Source organism: Panthera onca, chromosome A1, assembly GCF_046562875.1.
Source record: "Panthera onca isolate mPanOnc1 chromosome A1, mPanOnc1 haplotype 2, whole genome shotgun sequence".
In the NCBI taxonomy this organism is placed as follows: Eukaryota; Metazoa; Chordata; class Mammalia; order Carnivora; family Felidae; genus Panthera; species Panthera onca.
In genome coordinates this window covers 112299881-112327137 of record NC_138339.1, presented here as the reverse complement: position 1 = coordinate 112327137, position 27257 = coordinate 112299881, and the positions used below count along the sequence as shown (strand labels likewise).

The 27257-nt window shown below is 36.1% G+C and overlaps 1 protein-coding gene and 1 long non-coding RNA gene across 5 annotated transcripts in view; one reads left to right on the top strand and one right to left on the bottom strand.

The window, feature by feature from the left end:
- Positions 1-27257, bottom strand: part of PDE4D (phosphodiesterase 4D) — a 720383-nt gene that overhangs the window by 24448 nt on the left and 668678 nt on the right. The window lies entirely within an intron of this gene.
- The window catches only part of LOC132682419 (uncharacterized), a 105170-nt gene continuing 102606 nt past the window's right edge, over positions 24694-27257 (top strand). The window contains exon 1 of the long non-coding RNA XR_013556702.1: positions 24694-24861. This is a non-coding gene — a long non-coding RNA (uncharacterized LOC132682419). The remainder of the gene's footprint in view (positions 24862-27257) is intronic.

The following is a 27257-nucleotide window of genomic DNA, read 5'->3' as shown; positions in this document are numbered from 1 at the left end:
GATCTAAGGGTCTGCATCTTTTTCTCCCTGAGCTCCAGGGCTTAATGAATAATGTATGTCAAGATGCTTAGCTGCAAGAAAGACTTGTTCTGTCAAAAGCTACCAAATAAGGAACTGCGGGGAAGCCAGGAAGAGTGACAAGAAACCCCTCCCATAAAAGCCCAACTATGTACCAATCACACTCCATTCCCGGGTCTATCAGGGCAGGGGGGTGTGGATTCAGAGCAGGCTGCTTCCTGATTGGTTGGCAGGGGTGAATCTCTGGGGAGGAGGTTTTTCTCTTCACCTCTGCTAAACGCCATTTAATAATGATATCCCTACAGCTGAGGCTGCCGTGTGAAAAGATGAATGGGGTTTCCCTCTCCCAGTGATGAATATAGACCATAAAACTTTTCAAAATTCAATTCATTCTTAAATAAGGATTTCCAACCTTTTCTGAGTCCTTTCTATGCATTTTAATATTCTCTGACTTCTTCGCTTCCTTCAAAATAAAAGTTGGTCTGAAAATGGCCATTAGGCATTTTAACTACCCCCTTCTCTCAAATCCAAGACAAGTGGCTGCCCCCTGGTGACACAGATATAACCAAAGCTCTCCCTCCATCCAACATAAAAGCATACTGTGATTATAAAATACAATTAATGTCCAGAATTTAAAAATGGGAATGATACATTTCCTCACCCATGGGGCATGGCTGTTCTCAGCTCCTTTTGTTTCTATTTTTACATGTGTCTGAGCTCCACAACCCTAAAAATCTAAAAGTGGGTATAATTTATCATGAATCTGGTGGTGGGGGGTGGACTGAAAGCTAATGCACTGTGTATAGTTAAAGAATGCAGAGTTTGGTGTACAGATTTCAAGATCTATATTTTGACCAGACGAGAACACTTTTATGACTGCTCACAAAGTTAAGAAAGGTATTAACAGGGGTCTTGGAGGAATACAACATTGATCTCAAGAATAATCATGCCTTTTGTAAGGAGACTTAAATAAGAAATCTAAATTTTTTCAAAGAAAACAATCTTTTCTATTTGATTTGGGGTCATATTATTCTGTACCTTGTATACTAAAGAAGACCTGTGGATAAAAAAATGAGGAAAGTCTAGCTTTTACTCTATTTTACCATAAAATTCTGTTGGTTCTACCTCATCCCCATCTCAACACACTTAACTGATTTGTGCTTCTGTGACTTGCTGATATTGTCAATTTTCAGTTTTCCTGCATTTGGTTTATCTGTTCTAGATAGTGCAGGAAACATCCATGTTCTACTCTGCCTCTCTGAAGGTGTAATGGTCCTTGGCGCCCAAAGTCTTCAGCTGCAGTCAACACCTATTGTGTTAATTTCTCACATTCCTCTTAATCCTTTACAAAATAAAAAAAATTACCCCCCCCCCCAAAAAAAAGGTCACTAAAACTGCCTTCAGAATAAAAAGGTGTTCCTCTTTCCTTGTTTCTTACTCTCCTTAACTTCTCACAAGTGTTCAGTGATGTACTCTCTCTAATCTCCTTCAAATCCCAGGACTGTCAACTGCTTTGGTTTTCTACCCATTCCTCTGACCATGCCTTTTTGCTTTCTTGTTTTCATCCGCTAGCTTGGGATATCCACAAGACTCTGTCCTAGGCCATGCTCTTCAGTGACTGCTTCTAATCTGAATTTCAGTACCGTATTTCCAAGTGACTTGTAAGGTTCCCTCCCTTGTCAAATGCCCTGCTACTCATCACAAACTTTTTCAGAATTGATGGATCCATTTTTTGATTTTAAGTAGTTCCTATTATAACCGCTCTCATTTCAGTCAGTGGGTTGAGATTTCTCCCAGTATCACAGACTGAAATCTTTGTCTCTTTGCTACCATTCAACAGGCATTTCATGTGAGTCAGCCACTATTAGGTGTTTAATATAAATCATCTACTGGGATCTCTGAATAACCCTAATGTGTTCCCCATCTGTATCACCTTCCCTCCATCAACTTTACTACCAAGTTTTCTTTTATAAAATGCCTTTTTATTTAGTCTGTTCCTTCCCATCCCCACTCCTATAATCTAAATCAACAGGCTTAAACCCTCAGAGAAATGGAAAGCATCTTCAATATCATTTCCTCTAATACCCTGATTTCCACATAAAGTGAGACCTAGAGAGAGAAAACAATTTTCCAAGTTCATACAGGTACTAAGTACATAGGCTTTGTATCAAATCCTTTAGTGCATAATCTTTGACAAATGATCTCACTCTTAGCGTATCAGTTTCTTCACCTGTAAAATTGGGTTGTTAGGGTAGTTAGTCTCCAAAGATGCCTCCTAATGAGACATCCTACCCTATGTCGAATCTGAGCTGGTTTCTATAACCAACAAGTAGTGCTGTCACAAGTCTTGAAGTCTTCACCTTGGTTACTTTGAATGTGCTATTTGGATCCCTGAGGCACCCCGCTAGCAAGCCTGACTATTCTAAGACTACCATGCTATGAGAAAGCCCATGCTAATGTTAGGTAGAGGCTGAAGAGAGGTGGGGGCAGGGAGTGGGGTGGAAGGGAGAGAGAGACAGGGAGAGCAGATGTGTGCCTGGACAATCTCTAGCTCTGTCAGCCATTCCCCCCAGAGCCAGACCTGAGAGTGAAGAAGCCATCTTACTCATCCTGCCAGTGGAGCCTTGAGATGACTCTAGCCCTAGCTGCCATCTGACTACAACAAATGAGGGAATCAAAGTGAAAATGTTTAAGCAAGCCCAGTTGGCCCACAAAACAATAAAAAATTAGCAAATTGATATTGTAAGTTCTAAGTTTGAAGTGATTTATTTTATAGCAATAACCAGAACAGTTATTATGAGGACTAAATAAGATTATATATGCAGAGCACTTAAAACATCTGATACATAGTGACAAATAGATATTAGACGGTGATGATGATGATACAAACAATGATGTGGATTATAACAACTATCCCACTATGGGAGAGTTTTTTAAACTCCCAGGCTTATCCTGTGTGTGTGTGTGTGTGTGTGTGTGTGTGTGTGTGAGACATATCATGTTTTATTTTAACTGCATCACATCATTATTTGTCTCAGACCCAAAACCCTCAGTCCTTATAAGTGCTTAACTCTTCTTCTTTGGCTTTTCTCCTTCCAATTCTATACTCACCTCTACCGCCAGGCCAATTTTTCTCAAAGCCAGCCTCAGTCTGCTGCTCCAAAGCTACCACCTAATCACTCGGCATCACCTGCCTCATCACATCCATGGGAGTTCTAGATTGACAACCTGTGACCCTAATCCCCAACTCCAAGCCCAAATCCAATGCTCTTTATACCCATGCTCTGGTCCTGAAAGGCTAGTATTCCACTCAGCTCTATGATTTAGCAGACAGTCCCATATCTATTTTTACCTTCACTGAATTCATTGCCTAGAATACCCTCTTTCTCTTCCTCTACCTCCATTAAACTTTTTACAGAAAAAGTCAGATTTAAATCATTCCAAGTATATCTCAAGGCCAAATATTTCAGCCCTTCTCCAAAGTCTATTCTGCACTCACTCCTGTATTTCATAAATACTTTATTAAGCTCCTACTGTATGCCATGCACTGTCATGGATAACAGGACACAGCAGTGAACAAAGCAAAGGTTTTTTACCCGGAGCTTGCATTGAACAACTAAGTCAGCATATATATACTAGGTCATGTGGTGATAAGTACAATGGAGAAAAAAAAGGGTAAGAGGCTGTGGCGTGTTAGCAATGTCAGTTCCTGTATTATAAAATGATCAGGGATAGCCTTTTTTTTAATGTTTATTTTTGAGAAAGCGAAAGAGGATGCATGTGTGCAAGTGGGGGAGGGGCAGAGGATCTGAAGCAGGCTCTGCACTGACAGCAGTGAGCCTGATGTGGGGCTCGAACTCATGAACTGCAACATCATGACCCAAGCTGAAGTCGGACACTCAACCAACTGATCTACCCAGGTGCCCAGGGATGGTCTCTTTGATGAGACAACATATACTCAGAGATCTGAAGAAAGAGAGGGAGGGAGAAAGTCGTATGGATATATGGGGCAATGGAGAGAGAGGAGTCAAATGAGGGGAACACCAAAGTCAAAAGCTCCAAGATGGGAGAGAGCATGCTTGGTGTGCTTCCAAAGAGCAAGGCGGCACACAAATATTATTTAAATCCAAATTATGCTTTCTATCCATCCATAAATCTATTTTATTCTTTGACTAACTTAAAACTAAGTTACTTCTTTCTATTTTTAACAAGTATTTTTATCCTGATAAAAAATTCCTAAATACTCTTCCAACATACGCACTTTACTAAATACACCTACATATACTAAATAATTCCTACATAGACACTTCAAAAGAATCCAGTGTCATGGCTTATCAGTAACATACAGGAAAAATAAAATTATATTAAACACTGCAAAATACAAATGCTTGTATGCAGGTATATTAAAAAACAAGTCGAAACTTTAGATCTTACTATCACTTAACTGTGTGACCTTGAGAAAGTTATTTCAACTTTCTTGGTTTACTTCATCTTTGGTTTACTTGCTTGGAAAGTGAAAAGAATAATAGAAGGTACCTTACAGGTTGCTGTAAGGATTAAGTGGATATACACGTAAAGCACTCAGAACAGTAAGTGTTCTGTTAAGTGTTTGCTCTGCTTCCTCCAATATATGGAGAATTACCATGAATGTGACAGCAACATGGAAACGAGTACAGGAGTACTGTATTAGAAAAACAATCTTTTTCCAAAATGGTGAATGACTCTTGAAAGGTTTCATATGTAACAAAGTACAATTCTCTTTCAGTATACACTGTGGTAGCATTACTGAAAAAATTAGTGTGGATTAAAATCATGTAAAAAAAACATTTTGTGTTAAAAGTAAAAAGTAGTTGTGTTCCAGACTCAGAATATCGTAAGTGAGTATTTTGCCTATGTGAATGGTTTGTTGGGACACAAAACAATTCCTCCTTGGTAAAGGACTATCCCCGATATTCCAGGTCACCTAGCATCCCTGGCTTCTGCCCATGAAATGCCAGCAGGACACCACAATCAGTGCACTCTGAAATTTCCTAAATGTTCTCCAGTGTTAAGAATCACTGTTCCAGTTACTTAAACTGCCTTCAATTTTGCCTCCTCAACCAGGGTAGAGGGTCTTTGGGGCAAGGAAAATACCTTATTCTTTCTTTATACTTTCCAAAATAATTAGTGAATCACAAGCACAAAAGATTCAACTGTAAACCCCTAATCCAGTGCAGTAAAGGCGATAATAATAATGATAATAATAGTAGTAATGTTACAGTAACATCAGGTAAAAAGTATTAAAGAAGATTTACATATTTGTAAGGAATAAGAAACATTTTTTTCTAAAGCTCTGAGCTACATTAAAATTAATTTCATTTTTCCCCTTATGAGAGACCGACTAGATACTCCTTCTGTTTGCCACAGTAGTAGTAGCTGGCAGAAAAAATCTAGACAAACCAGAGGAGAAATTTGGATGGGGTCAGAGAGATATAATTCTTAGAATCAGACCTAGCTTCTGACAATTCTAGTGAGGAAAGTGTAACCTGGTACAGCATTTGTTAAGCACGTACTATGCACCAAGAGCTTTATATATCTTAACACTAACCTTTGAAACATCCTGGTTAGATAGCTAGTATCCCTTTGCAGTGGAAAGACAGGTACTCTAAAACAGTCAATAACCTGCCCAGGATATGACAAGGCTGACATATCAGGCCAGGTCTTTGCTATTCATAGTGTATGAATAGATTGTCATAGAATTACGTGTTTACAAACTCTGTGATAAATGGTATGAATTTAGCGGTGGAATCACTTATCCTTAAAAGTTTATTTATTTACATAGTTTTAGTATTATCTACACCCAACATGGGGCTCAAATTCATGACCCTGAGATCAACAGATGCATGCTCTTGTGATTGAGCTAGTCAGGCATCCCAGCTTATCCTTATTTTTTGCACTCATTTTGCAATATCCTGAATTAAAGAACCATTGTTACTATCACTGTGGTCGGATCTCCAGACAGGGTGGATCATACTAAGCAGCGAAGTCAGGAAGCTTGTGACCAGAGACAGGCAGCCTCACCTGGCAGTGAGAAAGTGGCTTACATGTGTCACATGTAAGGGACAGTGCGACAGTGAACACTTACATGTGGGAGTGCTCCATGAACGAAACACAGATGTCGATGCACACAGCTAGAATCCATATTTCTTCACTGGTTGTCTGCTATGCTCAAACACCAAAATGACTGTATATACAAATGTGTGTGTGCCTGTACTGAAATTAAAAATATATTTAATTCTTTTTCTGTCTTTTCCTAATAATATTCCTCAAAATCTCTGGATACCATTCCTCTTTTATTCTTCATTTTCTCAGTCCTCAAATGATACCTCAAGCAATCAACCTTTCCGGATTATTTACTTAAGTTTCTGCTGATGGAATCAAGTCTTTGATACACTAACAATTGCTGGAATTACAACTTTACAACAGATGTTAAGAGGGTAAGATACATTTTTGACTAGGGGAAAAGAAAAACAAACCAAACTATGAAGGAACTGAGGCTCAGTAGTCAAGTGTCTTATCCCAGGTCGCAAAGCCAAGTAGCAGAGCCGGGATTTAAACCCAGGCTTCCTGGCTGCAGAACATCCTAAATTGCCAAAAACAATTTAGGGATTAATCTGTAGCTAGCCTAGAGTCTATAAACAATATGTTTACTAACATAATAGATTCTAAGCTGTACACTATATTATTTTGCTTGAAATATTCAAGAAATATTATTTAAAATAAGTGTACCGGTGACTTTTACATTTCTACAACCTAAGGGATTTTCCTGGAAATAGCATTGTTTTTAAGAGGACTAACACCTTCGGAAAATATTTTATTCTATGATCAATCTATATTGATTTTACATATTTCTACTTAGGATCAAAGTTCTGGGAATTGTTATTAATCAAAAAGCAAATCTGTGTGAAGTGGGCTGCCACATATCCAATACTGTTCAGCTTAACACATGCAAATCCTGTTGTTAAATGGCCCCTGAAGAATTCTGAGGCAAGAGGAAACTTCAAATATTAAATACAATAACTACTGCACACCAGTGTCTCTAAAATCACTCAGCGTTCCTTTGCTTTCACTATAAAAAGTTTAAGGGGCAGGCAATAATCTAGAACTCATCTATAACCTATATTTTAAATAACAGAATTTTAAATCTATTCTAACATTATAAAAACTACACTTTCTCTGATGAATGCTAATTACAAAAACCACCTTAACTCGAGTAAATCCAGAAAATCGGTTTGTGTTTACTGCCCTCTAGTGATAATGGATACAAACACGATTTAAGGAACAGCTCTGTTCCTAACAGTCATCACATTTCAGAAAACAAAAACATATCTTACATATATTATAGAAGCTTGAGACTAAGAGGAACTACAGGTTGATTTTAAAAATGGAATCATTACCTGAAAAGGCTAAGGATCATTTTCCAATTAACCTAATTTGAGAATTTTCACCAAAGTTTTATTTAAAATAAGAAAAACCTCTAACATTTACTGAAAAAGGGAATTCCAATATAAGAAACTGTATTTTTGTAGGGGTGCCTGTATGACTCAGTTGGTTGAGCATCTGACTCTTGATTTCGGCTCAGGTCATAATCCCAGGGTTTTGGGATCAAGCCCTGAGTTGGGCTCCATTCTGAATGTAGAGCCTTATTAAGATTCTTTCTCTCTCTCCCTCTGCCCCTCGCACCCATTCCCACTCTCTCTAAAGTAAAAAAAAAAAAAAAAATAATAATAATAATTTAAAAAATAAAAGAGAAACTCTAGTTTTGTTGAGAGGTACTCTGAGGCTGAAATAACATCAAACTGATCTGATGATAGCTGTATTTGAATTCTGCTTCTACGTGGTCTCCCTGGCATAGTATTCTATAATTCTTGATTCAACGTGAATCATATATGCCAGATACAAATTGTTCTATGTTCACAACTACTGAGTAAATCTAGCGGAAACCACTACCACTACCACCATCATTATCACATCTACAAAGGACTTTTGTTTCAATGAAGAATAATTAAGGCAATGAATGGGTGCAGAGACCTCACGTAAATGAAACCTCCACAAAAATAATCTTGTATGAAATAGAGTTTCTACTTAAAGGGAAAATTAGGACCCTCAATTTACTTAAACTCTCCTAAGTCAACACCAATTTTCCATGCTTATGATGGCCATCATAATCACCATAAAATACTTACTAATATTCCCTCTGTACTTCGTGGTATGCTTTGGAAAAATAATTTAAACAGAGAATACTTGTCTCCTAAGGCAATAATAAAAAAAGCAAATAGGCAGATTTCTAGAAATACATATTTAATCTTTTATTTTATCCACATGTATTGTGGATTTTAAAGTAATTATAAGTCATAAAACTTAGGCTCCATATTCCTTTCAACAAAGAGAATTTAAACAAATGGACATCCATTCACAAAAAAGTGAACTTCCACCTTTATTTTGCACCATACTAGTATATAGCTACTCAAAATGGATCCTAGAAATAAATGTAAAACCTGAAACCGTAAAACTGCTAGAAGTAAAAACAGCAGAAAATATGTGTGATTAGGCAAAGATTAGGCAAAGATTTCTTGGAACACAAAAGAACATATAAAAGACAAAAATGATAAACAAGACTTTATCAAAACTTCTCTTTGAAAGACAGTGATAAGAAAACAGAACAAGCCACAGACTGAGAAGAATGTATGTATAAAATATGTATCTGATAGAGATTTATATCCTGAATTTATAAAAATCCTTACAATTTAAAAAGATCAGTAAGCACATAGAAAGATGTGCAACATCACTAGTCATTAAGGAAACAAAAATTAAAATCAAAATCTAATGCTACTACAAACTTACTAGAATAGCTAAAATGAAAAAGACGAGCAATACAAAATGCTGGCTTGGATGAAGACCAAATGGAACCCTCATACAACACTGGTAGGATTGCAAAATGGGACAGAGACTTTGGAAATAGTTTGGCACTTTCTTATAAAGTTAACAATTATATTCATTACATGTTCCAGCAGTCCCACTCCTAATTATTTACCCAAGAGAAATGAAAACATATGTCCATACAAAAGCCTGGATGTAAATGTTTATAGCAATTCTATTAATAACAGCTGAAACCTGCAAATAGCCCAGTTGTCAATCAACTGGTGAATGACTACACAAATTGTGATATATCCATAAAATAAAAAACTAGAAAGCAATAAAAAGAAATAAATTACTAATACATGCATAGTGTTATTATTGGATGAATCTCAGAAGCGTTATGCAAAGTGAAGGAAGCCATTAACAAAAGGCTCTTTGTAACTATCTGCTTTTATTCATACGACATTCACTGCTTGCCAGGGACAGTAGTAGACGGAAGGGAATGAGTACAAAAGGAGCATGAGAACTCTTTTTGGGTGATGAAATATTCTACATATACATTAAGGTGGTAGTTATCCAATTGCATACATTTGTCAAAATGTTCTCAACTAAATCTAAAAAGTAGACATCTTACCTTATGTAAATTATACCTCAAAATCTGACTCTAAAAATGTTAGGTAATGTTACTCAATTATTTCAATCCCAAATTTGCTTAACTTTGCCTAAAGAAAATGAAAAACCAAAATCTCAAGCATAGTTACATATGATAAAATAACATTTTTACTTTAAGAGCTCCACCAGTATATCCCAGAAAAAAAAAGGCATATATTTGTCTACAGTCTATTTTAACTTTGAATAATGCAAAATATGGTAAATTCCTAGTTATACACACTATTCAGGCAATATAATAACTATTGAAATATCCTCATAAATACTAGTATTTGAGATTTTAATTCTTTGAAACAAAACATTTCCTAAATACATTAGATATTTTCATGCTTTCTTAAGCAAACCAAACTGATTTTAATTTAATGATTTAATGGTGATCCTGGGCCACCTTTATTCACTCATCAATAAATAGTCAATTTTCAATAGTCAATAGTCAAATACAGATTATTTACTGTATGTTCACTCTAGGCTAAGCACTGTGTGAGCTGCTGGAGACAGAAAAATCCAGTAAAGCAGGAAGAGCTGTTTGTAGAAAACCCAACAGTCCCAACTGCTGTGGGTTCTTTTTGAATCCTTCCATTATTTTTTCATAGTTTTTTTTTTTTTTTTTTTCTGAGTCCTTGTTTGATAGCCTGTTCACCTTATAGTTAGTGTAAATCTGCCTCCTTGTAGTCAATATAGCATCTCTTTCCCTATCTTTTATGATAGGTTTTTGTCTAAGGCAGCAATTTTTAGAATGTGTTACAAAGAACAGCAGTCCGATGTGATAATTCTCAAAGAAGACATTGAGAGTTAAACTTTTGACATAGTGCTAACCTTCTTGGAGATGGTGTACATTAGCATATTAAAGGCTTTGCCAAGAACCATAATATATAACCCTGTTTTACTTTGTTTAACCTAGTATTTCTCAAACTTATTCTACTACCTAACTCTTGGTTCTCTTCACACTTACTAACAAGTAAAATCAAACAAACAAAAATACCAGGGTTTCGGGAAAATAAAAACAGAAAAGAGAAAAGAAAATAGGTAATTCTGGTGGAAAGCAACAGGCTTTAAATATCAGAAAACAAACTGCTTTAGAATGGTCATTCACTTATTTACTCAACAAGTATTTATTAAACAGCTACTATGTGCCAGAATGGGGGATACAGTAATAAACACAGAAGAATTTCCTAAGCATGTAAATCTTGAACTGTTGGGGCAAAGAGACATGAAATGAATGAGAAACATACTGAATGGAGGACAAGGGGGTAATGTGATACCATGATAGTGGACTAGTAAATTAAATAGTCAGGAAAAGCTGCACTGAGAAGGTGGTATCTGACACGAGATCCAAAGGATTAAAAAGAACTAACCAAAAGATCTAGGGCAGAGTATTCTCAGCAAGGAAAGTCAGAATGAGGGAAGACAGGTATAAAGAACGAGATTACAAGTATATCAAGGCAAGATCATGTGGGTCCTTGTAAGTCTTGCAGAGAATACAGGACACCACTGAAAGGTGCTGAGTTACATGATGTGATTTACATTTTACAAAGCTGTCTCTGTGGAGAATGGTTTATGGAAGGACAGAGCAGACAGATGGAGAGTGGAAGCAGTGAGGAAGAGTTGTCCAGACTTGAATGGAGTGCTACAAGTGAAGAGAAGAGAAGAATCAACACCTAGACTTCTGGTTTGATCAGTATATGACTTGGATGGATGTTTGTGCCATTTGCTAACATGGAGGAGACTGGGGGAGGTAAAGATTTGGAGGATGACAAAGAGGCAAAAGAAGAGTTGTATGAATCAAGTGCAAGAAAGTTTAAACACATGAAGTTTATTTTACTGTTGAGGAACCCCCTCAAACAAAAAAACTCTGCTGTACTTGACCTATATGTGAAATCTAATGCCCTATGAGATGAGTCAATTGCATTATGTTAGATGGAATGGGATCATCAAACATACCATAACTCTGATTCTGTGAAATAGATCCAAGCTGGAAAGCTCCACTGAAGACATTTAGTCCAATCTACACAGACAGGAGTCCTGCAAGTCTTCATATATAATAATCCACTTCTCCTGGATTTCCTCCACTGTGGTGTAAGTTTTTCACTTTGAGTGAAACTAGTTTTAAACCACCGACCTAATACTGAGGTAATGATCATTAGCTTGCATTAAGCTAATACCATTTTTCAAAAGGTCTAAAGACCTTATAAAAAAAAAAAGACAACCCTAAAATTGATTTGACTATGGACACAGCAAGAGAAAACAAAATATGGTTCAGGGATTTTATTACAGAAATTGCAATAAGCAGAAGAGTAGTAAATATCCTTAACCTTTCATATAAAAAAACCTAGGTCTTCTAAACAGTGATAAACAGCTTAACATGAGCAATTATAGCTTGGGCTCTTACTCTGTCCTAATAGGCAGAAAATCAAGGATATGAATTAATTAGGATGTATGAACTTCCACATGGCATAATGAGAAAACATGACAAGAAAATGGCTTTTATATAGCTTCCACAATGCCAGTTGTGGAAGTGCTGAAGACTTTCCTGGAATTATTTCATTTATTTCTAGTAACAACTCTATGATGACTAGTATTATTCCCATTTTAAAGAAGACCCTTAAGGTCTTAACCACCAACTCTGCACAGGCAACTGCCAAGTAATGTCCTGTCCCACTACTGGCAATCTAGTCCTGACAACTGAAGGTTTTTCTTTTGATACATGGTCTCACCTCAACTTCATGTCAAAAAACTTAACTGCTATCTTTCACCCCACCCTCAAACTGGCTTCTAATTTTCTAGGTATCATCCTTTCTATGTTTATGTGTAGAATTTTATACTTTCTTCTTATTCACTGCAGTTCTGCTACCCCAAATCTGAGATAACTTGTCTTCCTTCCCACACAATCCTTCTCCTGCCTTTTATGCCTTCCTGTTTTGGTCTATCATCACTTACTTGCCTAATTCTCTAACAGACCCTTCTTGCTTTCACTATGGCCCCTCAGTATGATCTATGCCCCCACCAGACTTATCTTTATAAAATCATTTTGTTATTTTCCTTCTAATATTTTCCTTAAAATATGAGGGTTCTTCAGGACTTAGAGGATAATGTGCAAATGGCTTAGTCTGGCACTGAAGGCACTCTTCACTGTCGTCCCAAGTCTACATTTCTCATACCTGCCTCTGTTTCCAGCACCAGACTTTCTGTTTCAGGCAGGCTCACTCTTCCAAAACACCCACTACTTTCCCACTCCCACAAACACAGTAGAGCGAAATCCACAGTAGTGCCCCATCCTACCCAGCCTCATCTAGCCTCTGGAATGCCATCTCTTCCTTTGTTAGCAATCTATATGAATCTTCCACGTTAAAGATCTAGCCTACATAACTCTTTTTTTCTGGGATGTTTCCCAATTAATTTGGTCCTCAGTGTTTAACACACTATAAACTTCCCTACAGGACCAGAACACCATGAACTATGCTATTATTCATTAACACACAACACGTTTACTTACATGACTAGTTATATTTTTAGTTTGTATATCCATACGCCTATCAATCTATTACCTATCTTTTTATCTATCATCTATCTTTTCATATATCTATTTTATCTACCTATTTGAATACAAACATACATGCAAAAATCTAGTTTGTCTCTAAAAACCTCTAGAGCACATATACATTCTATAGCAACTAGCCAAAAACAAAAATCTCTTAGTGAAAGCCTAAATAGCAGATTGTGATTATCTGAAGCCAAAACAAAAAACAACAGAAAAACTTCCTAATGATTTCTCACATGAAAATGGTATCTGTTCTAGAAACTGGTCAAGGATAAAACATAAATAATAAACTAAAAATTTCATTTAAAAGTGATTATGTCAATAAAGAGCAAAAGCAGGGTCTTATGTCTAGCAACAAAAATTTTTATTTGCCACAAGATAAAACCTTGACCAAAATAACACAGTACTATTTTGTTCTGAGTCACTTCAACATTCCTGTGCCTTGATACCTCATCTGTAAAATCATGGAGATCTCACAAATTTTTTACCTCTAAGGATGTATGGAATTAAAAAAGAAAAAAAAAAACCCACAACTTTTATTAAGCATACCAAAGTTTGATTTGTCTGCAAAATGGCTGACAGTAAGTAGAAAAAGGAAAGGGATCAATCACCTATTCACTGACTCATTTTTAATTCTTAGAACAACTACACTACTGGGGAATTTGCTCTCCCTCTGCTATGGCTAGTATCAGACTTATGACTAAGACTTTATCATGGGCTGAAATTAGGTTCAAGGTGATTTCATCCACTCCTCTGTTTCTCAGTGAGATTGTCATTTTAAATCTGTGCAATGATTAAAGACTTTATTTTGGCTCCTGTTTCTACCTTCCCCAAGAAGAGTTACCTAGTTACCTGATATTATTGATACTTGACACTCTTGTAAATAATCATACTCTCAATATTTCACAGAATCAAAAAATCATTTGGAGGTGTCTTGAAGGACATCCAAGGTGAGGGAGAAGTGAAGCATAAGCAATGTACCAATATTTAGACAGAGTGGAATGGAGAACTACCTGAGACCCTCACAACACTAATAAATGTTTCTTTCATGGCTGCCTTCACACATATTCTTTCAAGGTAATCATAATTAAGTAGTCAAGTAAGAGTGTAAATAAAAATATGCTATCATAGAGTGCTAGGTAACCAAGCTAAAACTAAAGTAAACAAACTCAGTGGGCCATCACATATGCAAGCTAGTGAGGGCCCATAAATCACCATGACTGGGTATCAGGATTTCAAAGGCACACTCTGTGAGCTCTTTTGCCCAGGCCTGTTGATTCAAGCTCTAGTTGCATTGGGTCACCTATATGGCAGCATATAAAGTTCACCTTTTAAGTTTAAAAATAGTCCCAATCCCCATCCCTACTAAAGATAGGCCACTTTATATGCCTATTATGTGTGTGTACCACTCAATGCACTTTAGGCAGGTTTTCATCTAATTTGTACAACAAGCCCCTGAGATACATTTTGTTAGTCCCGATTTGCAGAGAAAAAAGGTTCAGAGAAGATGAAGCGATTTAATTACTCAAGGTCACAACTCTAGTGTGGGGTGATACAGAAGAGGAATTGATTGCTAAGCTCATTGGAATTTAGAAGATTTACAGGAGAATGAAGATAAAAGTTCAAATCTATCACCTGCTATTCTGTTCCACTTTACTCTTCTTGCATCTAATAACTTATACTCTCTTCACCTTGTTCCAGCTTGTACCTTGTTGCCCCGTGTCCTCACACCCAGGCACCCTGTTCCTTAGGGGATGGCCCAGCAGTTGGATGTGACAATCCACCCATGCTGCTACTGGGCTGTGACTCAAGGAGGCAACAGGTGAAGTAGAGGATGCCAGCTACCAACACTAAAAAAGACTCTAGCCTCATGTGCTACCCTTCGTCTGTAAATCTTCCCTCTCCAGTCAGTTGCCCTAGTCACTATCCCCACAGCTGACTGTCCTCCTCTTAACCATTCACACCCTCGCCATGATCCATTTGGATTTCTTTTTTTCTTCAAGGCTGTCCCAAAAATTAATTCCAATCAGATTTCACCACAGGAACCCTGCAGTAGAAAGGGGGCAGGAACATGATGAACTCATCAGTCTGCCTCTAGCCAAGGAAAGTCCCATCCTAGGTGAGCCCAATCAGAGAGATTTCTCCTTCTTAGACCACACCTCCCCTTCCTCATCTGTCCGAAAAAGTCCTCTTTCTATCTTTCTTTCCTGCAGTCTTCATTCCTCATTCTACCCCCAAGTATTTCTTCCCTCGCCACTTTGCCCCCACCAAGAAAACAGACCTCCACATTACCATGGTAATAGACCATTTTAAAAATCCTGACCCCTGCTTACGCCTTCCCTGAGTTCATCCTATATCTTCTTCTGCCACGCTCACCAGTATCAGCCAAGCTTCATTCCATCCAATTATACCCGTACCCTCTCCAAATCCCTTCTCAGGGATCTCAAGGATCTCAGGTCTGCTTTTGCCAGTTTGTCTTTTCAACCCTCTGACCCCATTACCCTCCAGTTTATACCTGTGCCCTGTTAACTACCTGCTTGCGAGGTTGACTCCCAACCTAACATGCTGTCTCACTATCATACTCTTCCTAGGAGTGAGAAACTAGGTCCTGTCTACCCAACCTCTCATGATACAAAGAACAAGGGAAACAGAATAGGATTCCCCTCTAGGAATTATATTTTGTTGAAACTATCCTTGTTATTTGAAATCTAGTACTTATTTAAAATTATATTTGGATATATTTTAAAAATGCAGCCTGAGAACAAACACCTGTTCTTCTATCTCCCCATCTTTCCCCAGATGCTACATTCAGAAAAATAAGTGTATTTATATCTATTAACAAGCACGTGGATCTTATACCAGTCTAATTGAGCCTCAGTTTCACATCTTTAAAAATGAGACATATTTTTTTTGACATGTAGTGTACTGTTTCTGGGACTAAGTTAGAAATTTAAGGCTTGAAGTACGAGAGTATATCAGGATCATGCCTTATATCAGAAAGTAAGTTACATACCAGTGTTTCCTGACCACTTGTAGTCAAAGACTGCTCATACATAGCAAAGTGATAATATTAAAATGTTTGAAAATATAGCTAAGGGATAAAAAGTGATTAATCTTTCCACTGAGTTATACTTTTGAAGCAACAGATTGCTTCCAATCTATAATGATGCAAGCTCTTGGTTTTATCTCTTCTAATATGTACTCTTTCATCATTTTACTGCTTGAGAACACTACAGAGAAAAATTAAGATTTAGGCCCAAACAGTACCTTCCAGGAGAAATTAATCTAAACTTTCCCCCAATATATGATAAAAAAAATAAAATACTTCTAATAAAGGGCACTTGGTGGCTCAGTCGGTTAAATGTTTGACTTTCAATTTCAGCTCAGGTCATGATCCCAACAGTTTGTGGGAATGAGCCTCACATCGGGTTCAGCATGCTGATAGCTAGGAGCCTGTTTGGGATTCTTTCTTTCTTTCTCTCTCTCTCCCCCCCTCCCTCTCTCTTCCTCTCTCTCTCCCTCTCCCTCTCTCTCTCTCTCTCCTGCCCCGCTAGCACACACAAGCATGTTCTCTCGCTCTTTCAAAATAAATAAACTTAAAAAAAGGAATATTTTTAGTAAAACATTCCTAGGATTTCTTGTAACCTAATTATCACTTACCCTTTTAGAGATCTAAGAGACCATGCTGAGAATATATGACTTATGTAACAAAGAACAAAACCAAAGTTTATGCCCAAGATAATGTTAATTAGTTTCATTCTTATCAGAGCATATTGTTGAAATAGCCTTGAAATTCTCAAAACAACAACAACAACAACAACAACAACAACAAGAGGATCAGTGCTTATTTAAAAAAGGGAAGGAACAAATCAGCAAAAATCCACTGAATACTTAATCTATAAAAGACTCTGAGAAAATCTCCCAAAATAAAGTTCAAAACTTCAGTTCTCCTAAATCTAAATTTCTGCATACTCTTTTAACAGAATTATAGCTTTTTTTGCATCCTTTGCAATCTTTAACTTCTTTTGTGAAATAAGGTTTCCTTACAAATAATGAAACGACACCTATAAATCATTTAAAGCACCCACGACAGCATTTTAGCTCTTGTATGAAAATTGTTAAAGCCCCTTCAAATCTGAAATTTATCGAAGTTCTTGTGACAAAGGCCATCACCATTCATTGTTAAATTTGTAGTTCATTATTTATCTGAAGATTGAAAAAAAAAAACAACAAGCAAACATAAAATAGAAACTCTCTTGGTCAAAGAATGTACTCCTTTTCAAAAACCTGAATTTGATGCAAAAAGGCATAAACAATGGAAAGCCAACTAAGAAATGCTCTTTTCTTTGTAATTCTGTAAAATTAGTATAATTTATGATTCTTTAAACAGATGCATGATCATTTGTTTTTTTATTTTTTTTAAGTAATTGTCCATTGCAATGAAATGTCTGTTCTTTCTCCCAAATGGGTTTGCATTGGATGACCAAGTGAAATTAAGGGAGAATAACAAAAGGAAAACACTTGGACATAGTCTCTCAAAACATTTTGGAGAGTATTATTTAATTATTATTAAAGACATTTAATATGTCTTTATTCATATTTAGGTCTAACACAAAAACAAAGCAACAATAACATGTTATGCCAACAATGGAAAAGCCTTAAAATCAGCCAGTTCTTTTCTGAAATGAAGAAGACAGATATCAGTCTGTACTTAACTCCACAGTGGCAGCCTTGCTCATCTGTGCTCAGTTGCTATGGACACGCCCTGTCAGGCCTGTGCCTTCTACTCTCTAGACCTGTTTATGACAGGCTGAGGTGTTTCCTATTATGGTGCCTATGTCTGCACAGCACACTGCTTGCCAGTAATAAAAGCCAGAGGCTGCCACTATAGCGATTACAGTACAGCAGACCAGAGATGCTGACGGAAACCCAAGCACGTCCTGGGTAAAACTGCACAGAACACTCCCTAACAGGCAAAAGCCAACAAACACATCCTTTCTTCCCAGGCTAGCAGAGAAAGTGCTCAGAAATGTCATTTTTAGTTGGAACAAAAGTATATAAGAATATTGTTGCTAAAATATGTATGGAGGAAAGAGAATAATTTAACAGCCACCAATATGGCCCGCATGGTTTTGTCTGTGCATTGTAAACTTTTAATTTAAATGAAAGGAGACTAATGTGAACATAAACTATGCTAAAATTTCTGAGACGCAAGTGTATTAGCAGAACTGAGACGCTTAAGTGGAAATGATCAGGATTCTTACCAAAGAAGGGAAAACGCCTGTCTTGCAAGGCATCAACCATAGTCAATAGATGCTGAGTCTACCAATTCAAGATGAGAAATGGCATTTACATTAACCAACATCACGCATCTGGTACCAATTTATGTGACCAAATACAAAATAATACATTGATATGCACTAGTTTTGGGCTTGAAGCCATGTCTCATCAATACTCGTAGTGGCTGGTAGAAAACTCACTGTTTGTGTATTTAAACAGTTATTAAACCAACATGCTTATCAGAAATAAAGCTTGGGGGCACCTGGGTGGCTCAATCAGTTAAGCATTCGGCTCTTAATTTCAGCTCAGGTCTTATCTCACGGTTTGTGAGGTCAAGGCCCACATCAGGTTCCATGCTGTAAGTGAGGAACCTGCTTGGGATTCACTCTACTCTCTCTCCCTCTTTTTCTGCCCCTCCTATGCTCACTCTTTCTCTCAAAATAATTAAAGTTAAAAAAAAAAAAGAGAAAAAGAAATACAGCTTGTATTCTATTAACACATTCAAATTAAAAAAAAAAAAGTATAATCTCCTTCCCACTATTTATGAGTTAAGATAAAGGCTCTGATCCTAAATGAGGCTGAGACCCTCTAAAAAGTGAACTACAAAAGAAGTCAGGAGATTCCTAGCTACCCAAGTGTAACGGGGTAAGTTTTGGGCCTCATTTTCCAACATACACTAGATGAGTGAGACAAATGATCCCTTTTAACTTTTTTAGTTCTAAAACATAAGGTTTCAGTCTGAGATGGACAATGGATAACAGTTAACAATAATGCTTTCAAATGCTGATCATGCTAAATACTACCAAAACTACCACAAAACTGTGGTAGACAGGAACAGATTATAATTTCACTTATTAATTTACATTTGGACTCAAATGACATTAAGCTGAAAATTTTCTTCAGTTCTTTGACCAAATTTCAGTAACTTCCTTGCAAAGGGTCTGATAAACAGTAAAATTAAAGCTAACACCCATAAAAGAATAACTTTGAGGGTTTTTAGGGCTTAGAAAATTGAAATTAACTTTAGTCCCTGAAGACTGATCAGTAATGATTCTATAGCACTGAGAGGAGAAACACTTAAAGCTGCATCGCAAGGACCAAAATACCATTAATATGATTCACCCAGTATTTATTGAGCACCTACTTAACAAGACTTTCTGTCTAATGCTATGGGTGCTGGAAAAATGAGTAAGACTAACAACCTAGTGTACAACATAATGTCAGTAAAACTAAGAAAAATATTGCAGTATTTAGAGTTAAGGGAGTTAAGAAAGACATGACCACCTAATCAGGGGAGGCTGGGGTGGGAGATATGGGAGAAGAGAGGACAGAAAAAACTTCAAGGAGAAGGCAACATTGCAAATAGGCCTTAGAAGACAGTTAAGATTTGTTTAATACATTTTTTATTTTAGCAAAGTTTTAGATTTATAGAAAAACTGTGAAGTACAGAGAGTTCCCATATGCCCTTCATCCAATTTCCCCCCACTATTAACACTACATTACTATGACATATTTGTCACAGGTGCTGAATCAACACTGATACATTATTATATTATTATTACTATTATATTTATTATTATTATTATTATTATTATAAGTTTATTTATTTTGAGAGAGCACCAGTGGGGTAGGTGCAGAGAGAGGGAGAGAGAGAGAATCCCAAGCAGGATCCACACTATCAGTGGTAGAGCCTGATATGGGGCTTGAACTCAAGAAACATGAGATCATGACCTGAGCTGAAACCAAGAGTCAGACACTTAACCGACTGAGCCACCCAGGAGCTCCAACACGGATACATTATTATTAACTGAAGTCCACACTTTAATCAGATGTCCTTAGTTTTCGCCTAATGTTCTCTTTCTAGGCTAGGATCCTATTCAAGATCTCACGTTATATTTAGAACGTAGGCTCTTAGTTGTGATGGTTTCTCTGATTTTCCTTGTTTTTGTTAACCTTGACAGTTTTGAGGAGAACTAGTCCGATGTTTTGTAGAATGTCCCTCAGTTAGGAATTATCTTATGTTTTTCTCATGATGAGAGTTGGGTTATATGTTTTTTGTAGAAAGGCCACAAATGTAAAGAATTATTTTCATCATTGCATATCAAGGGTATATACTACAACCTGACTTATCACTGTTGATACTGACTTTGATGACCTGAGGTAGCTGTGTGTGTGTCAGGTTTCTCCATTATAGAGTCATTCTTTTTCCATACTGTGCTTTTTGGAAGGGAGTCAATATGTACAGTCCACCCTGCAGGAGGGGAGAGTTTTGCTCTCCTTCCTTAACAGCAGAATATCTACGTAAATTATGTGGAATTCTTCTGCACAGATTTTTCTATTCTCATTTATTTATTTAGTTAGTTATTCATTTATCAGTATTAATACAAGGATATTTTTTATTTTGGGTTACAATCCAATAATAGTTTATTTTCTTGATCAAATTGTGTCAGAATTTGGCAATCAGAAGCCCTTTTAGTTTGCTCTTGTGTCCCTCTGATATGCTCCCATCAACGTGGGGTTTTGTTTGAGCACCTCCTTGCTTTCTGGCATGACAACATGCTCCTGTCTCATTTCCTGCCCCAGTTCCAGACTCAAATATTTTCCAAGGAGTCCTGGCTTGTTGGGAGAATGGAAACCAAGATGAGGGTGCTGGGTGTGTTTGTTGCTACTGGGGTGCCATTTCTTTAGGCCTTCTCAGCTGACAGAGCAAGCAAGTATTTGTGTACATACTAGATGGTTAAGATGTTGAGAGGTGCAATGGGAAGCCATGTCCTTAACAGGATTTTCTTAACATTAAATATTAATAAGAGATTCTGTGTCTCGGTTATTTTCAGTCTCATTCGCAGGATTAACAGGGAAGTACTCATACAGACTATTCTCTACTGTTTTATCTTTTTCCTAGAGATATTAACAGAAGTCCACACTTTATTCAGATTTCTAAAACCCAGGGAGTTTTAGATATTATGATAAAACTTCGTGTCAGTTTGAGGAGTTGTACTGTAAAATTACACAAAGAAAACCGAGTTAAACTACTTGAAAAGTCACTGAGAGAGAGAAGAGCCAATGAAACATTCCAACAGTATTCTTTGGTTTACATCAACATCATTAGGCCACCGTTGCCTTTTAAAAGCTCACGACAAGTATAGGTATCAAGACAGCAAATAAACACCTTCTCTAGCCCTCACCTCACAAAATAAGAAAAGAAAGACACTATTAATTTCTGGATGGAAACGAAAGACTTAACACTATTGGGCATCTACAATGTTTCTGACTCCATCTAGACACTTACTGTCTTTTAATTCATGAAATCGTCATACCAACTATTTAATAGATGAGGAAACCAAAGCACAGAAGGTAAGCTGTCCAATTTGCACCTAGTAAAAGGCAGAGAGTGAATCCAGCTCAGGTAGTCTAGCTACAGAAGGGTGCTGCAAATCCACAGACCATTCTGCCTGAGGAATGAATGTCTAATGAATGGGAGATTTCTGCTGATGAAGTTTGGCATTTTCTCCTTCAGTGGGGAGGTCCCGTTAATGGCAGAGAAGGAAAACCATGGGTTGTTTAAAACATATCTTTCTCACTAAAGATGACTCCTAAAATTGTTCTTGTTGTTGCTTAGGATATCCAAAAGTATACTCATCTGTGAGTAGTAAGCAAAATGCTTTTAAGTGGTACATGGGTGAACATTTTCTCACTTTGTCACAAATTAATTTTAATGTGTATTAAAAAGTGTATATTGGAAAAAATATAGCTGGGACACCAAACCCATGGTTTCATAAATATCCTTGATTAAGAATGAAGCACTCAGATGGGTATTTACAATTTAAAAATACTTCAAATAAAAACTTTCAAAATATACCGTATTTGATATACACAGAAACCACAAATTTTGAGCAACACTAACTTAGGCTTACGACAGAATAAAAAGGTCAGGTTTTTCTTGTAAGAAATGTTATGTTGTTACATTGCAAAGAATATATTACACAAGGTTTTCTTTATCTCTCTTGTTTAGTATATGGTAGGCATAGAATAAATTACATGTAATTTGTTGAGCATACAGTATGTGATATGCACCAAAGTGAGCTTTGCATACATTATATCGAATGCTGTCAACAACCTTTCAATTTTATTTTCCCCTTTATTATCTCCCTGTATAATGAGGAAGTGGAAATTCAGGGAGTGACAACTGTTGCCCCAAATATTAGGTCGGAAGCAGCAGAGCTGAAATGTGAAACCAAGCTTGCCTAACGAAAAAAAAATCTATATTCTTCCCACTCTATAAAGAATCACTGGTGTACATTGGCAAGCAAGGGAGGAAGTATCACTCACATTCATCATATACAAAGTACGGCAAAACAGTAACAAAAAGTCCAGAACACTAACCAATGATAACAATGAAAAATACTTCATTAAAAATAAAGCATTCTTGAAGTGTAAAGAATAATAAACCTGTTACTACTGCAGTTGGTAATCCAGCGTAACTAGTTTTCTAATAAATTACAGAAGTATTTGTTGTTTAATAAAGAAATCCCGTCCCCATTCTCAGTTAGTGTAAATAAAATAACTTCTTAAAATGTCTCCTAAAACAACTGTGAATATTAAAATAAAGGGTTGCCCATTCTCTCTATTTCTGATAAACATCTGAGACTAATAGTGCCAACTGAATGATCACGATTAGCCAGGCACGGCCCTACTATCTCAGCAAAGCTAGGCCATCACAAAATAAACTCTAGCTATTTCCAGTTTTAAAGGGTTGGCCTCTTTCTATAAAAGAGAAAATTAGATTCTACATACTTTCGGGATAATCTGAAAATCATTACATTATCAACATTTCGCATCTGCCATATGTGTGTATCTTAATAGCTACAATCTGTGTGACTCTCAGAGGAATCTTCTTAAATTGAACAATAGCATTGTCTATCATCCTTATTACTTGGGAAAAGAGTTTGTTTCATCTGACCACAGCATTTGAAAAAGTAGTGTTTTATTCTTGGTTTGAAATTAAAAAAAAAAAAAAAAAAAGGACATAGTTCATTATGCTCTCAGGCCAAAGTCACCACTATCCTATAATTAAATCAAAATGTAATAAATGAAAGTGATTTTTCTTGTAATGACTAATTTACTGAATCACAAAAATTGGAGGTTTTTGATAATTAAATGTTAGGTATACTGAAGCTTACTGACACTAAATACTGACACAAAAATGGAGTTGATGACAATAGAGACAAATTAAGACTTGTTTTAATGTTTAGTGTTTTATTAAGTTAAACATTAAAATTAAGTAAGGGCTTTACTATTCAATGAAAAATGAAAATTTCTGTTAAAAGTATTTCCTGCTTTCTATTGTTACTTAAAAAAAAACAAAGAAAGTATTTTTTTTCCTAATGGTGACCATAAAAATAAACATTCTCAATCTTCCATATTAACTTTAAGGCACTGCATATAAACTACCTAAATCTTTGCCACATCTACTTTTAATAAGTAGATGAAAAAGCAGACAGCAAACTCCAGACATTAGTAAAGTTGAATTTCTATAGTTATGGAAGATACTTTCTTTTAAAATGTTAAGATTTTATGTTAGTCATCTTAACTCAACAATCCTCTTATGACACTATCAATAAATTTTAATATTTTAATGTAGAAAATATGTGTTATTTGGTATTTGCTCTTCATAAAATTAAAATGCCTTTTCAGCTTCTTTCTTAGCAAAATTTAAACATTTATTTCTGTTCTGAGAGTTATACCCATGTAATGCTGAAATATTTTAGGATTTAACCACTCCTATGAACATTCTGTATTCATTCCAGCATCTCTCTTGCCCAGAAGAAAAAATATCAGCAGTCACAGAATGCTCTAGTATACTTTATGTATGCACTGACTATTCAAAAGCACCAGGGGGAGCAGACAGCAGAAGAACTAAGAACAAGCACCCCAGAAAAGCAATTAATTTATAGGCAACAGAAACACGATAGAGATGTTGGTTAAAAAGTAAATAGACAAAATAAATTCCGTAAAGAGGTCATGACCACATTTGCAAAGTTGGCTTATGCATATCTAGAATTAACTAAAGAAAAACCTGAAGTCTCTTGGAAGGATGCTTGAATGCTAACTTCAAGAGACTCGCAGCTTGAAGCACGGCCGTTTCCAGCAATGCCAAGCCTCGAAACTGCCCCCAAATTAGAGAGGAGAAACAAAATATATTTTTATAGTGGTATATTTTAGGAGGAAATCAAAATGATTTTGTTTTCTCTTTTAAACATCACTGCACTCAGAGACACTGAAGGCCTTCTGAAGTATGTATTATTAGGTCACAGGAGGATGAAGTGACAGGGTTCCATAGCATGATCTTTGAAAGTCCTGAAGCTTAGACTCTTGGCCTGACCTCCTCACATCCTCAAGTTACTTTCCTTGAGGGAAAGGTAGCCAAAAACACTGTGAAACTATCCTGCCTTAAAAAGGTATTTTAGCTAATAAGGTATTTTAGCTTTGCAAATTCTGTACAAAATAAGGTATTTTAGCTTTGCAAATTCTGTACAAAAGAATGGAAACGTTTCCACCAAGTCCATTTATGTTTAACATGCTCCAAGAATTAGTAAGTGCTGTGTTTTTAGTTTTAGAGTAAAAGAGAAAAACTATTTAGCACTTCTGTCTGGATTCTGTAACTGGAAATTAAGAAGAGACTAGACTTCTAATTTAAAGTTCAAAATGTTTATATGAATACTATACCAAAAACTGTGTATTATCTAAGCATTTTAAAATAACATAGACATGTGTACTAAAGACTGTTATCTAAGGACTGCATTATAACAATCCATGAAACTTAAAATGTCAAGCAAAAATTACAACTGAATGGTAAAAAAAAAACATATTTTGGCCAAGAAAACAATCAAGGAAGTTTTACCTAAATCTTAAATATTAATACCAGTAATAACAGGTATAGTGCCTACTATCACAAACTATTTATTAGCTAGGTTGTTATATATATACACACACACACATATATATATACATATATATACATATACATAGTCAAACTCTTACATTAACCTTTCAAATGGATATTATTGTGCTGATCTTATACAAAGTAAACTGAAGCTAAATTGAAATCATTTTTCTAACGTACGTCAGCTAGCAAGGAACAAAACCAAGATTTAACTTCCAGGTCTGTCTGCTTACGACCTTACCAAAACCTCCCTCAACTGTAGCAATGAGGTTCCAAAGGAAATATGAACAAGTCTCAAGGAGATTAATGTGCTTATGAGGGTAAATGCTGTAGTTTTAATCACTCAAATTAAATGCCATCTGGAGTTTCTTACCCTACTTGGTACAAACATCCTACATGTATTACAGTCAACGTTGGCCTTGGCCAAGAGTTCAATAATTTTCCTGCCTTAGTAGCATCCGTAAGTATTATGCACATTACAATAGCAATCAGGAAATACAGGTAGTTGCTTCTGAAGCACCATTTTAAAACTGCAAATAACTTGGATTTCTTTAATTAAGATTTTTAAAAACACAGAAATAATCTGTTAACCCAACTGGTTGAATGGGTTGGAGAAATCAATTTCCTTCTTCATAATACCCAAATCTATCTCCACAATAAATATTCTCTTTCTATAATCACTTAAAAATCATGACCTTACTAGTATTTTTATTGTTATTTTATACTATTAAAATAAAAAAAAATCCAAGTGAGAAGAAAACCTAAAAATGTCAGGATTTTTCAAAGGCAGAAAGACAATAACCAGAAAATACTGGCTGGTTCAAAGAAGTGCATGTTAAAATAATGGATAGTAACACAACTGAAAGCCAGAAAGCAATGTTGCAGATGTATTCATTCATCCTCAAGAGATAGGTGATGCAAGCTGTCACATCTCCAATTCAGACTTAGGTTGGGCATCACGGGGACCTTAAGATCAGCTGCTCCCACTCAGTTTACAGCTCATGTGGATGGGACTTATTCCTGCCCTTGTTATCAAGCAGAAGGGTGACTATACAACATTCACCAAGAGCTCTTTTTTCCTTCTATGTTAATCCTTTTTCACCCACAAAAAGTTTCACAAGTGTAGCATTCTTTTAAAAACGAATGGGTTAAAGAAAGGAAATGGATAGCTAAGAAATTAAAAGGTTAACCAACAGCTTCAGCCAAGTTGAGTTTTTTTAATGTTAAAAATAAGTGTCCTGTCAATAATCTTTCAACCACAAGACACAAACAGCTAGAATCACTACCTTTTTGAAACGTCTTTTCTCACTTAACCTGCATTTCACTTCAACCAAATAAACACACCTTTCAAACTAAATCTATAAATTAACTCAAAGTTTAATTGGGTGCCTTCACAACGAAGATTAAAAAATATATATTCCTGTCTTATTTGGTGCCATAAAGAAAGAAATCATTTTGATCAATTACTATGACCTAGAGCTGTATTTTTTAAAATCTTGAAGTATAGATAAACTAGTTACTTGTCAGCTGCTGTCACTTATAACACATTATTAGATTTCAAGTTAATTTTTAAATTCAAACACAGGTCTCATCATTAAGAGTATGGATTTCTGGGGAAAGTAATTATAGCTGCTCAGGATCATTTCTCTGAAAAAGTACTGTCAAATCATCTTGAAAACGTAAGTAAATGTGTGCATATCCCTTGAGGTGCCTTCAGATTCTGCTCTTCTTTTTTTTATGTACAATTAATCAGACAAGAGAATTAAGAACTCAACCCCACTGCAGAATGGTCCCATTCAGCATGTAGGACGCTGAAGACACTAGGCATACTCTACTATTATGAATCAAATTATTAAAATAAAAAAAAAGATTCGTACATCATAAAATTAATCAGTGAACTAAGAATTTGTT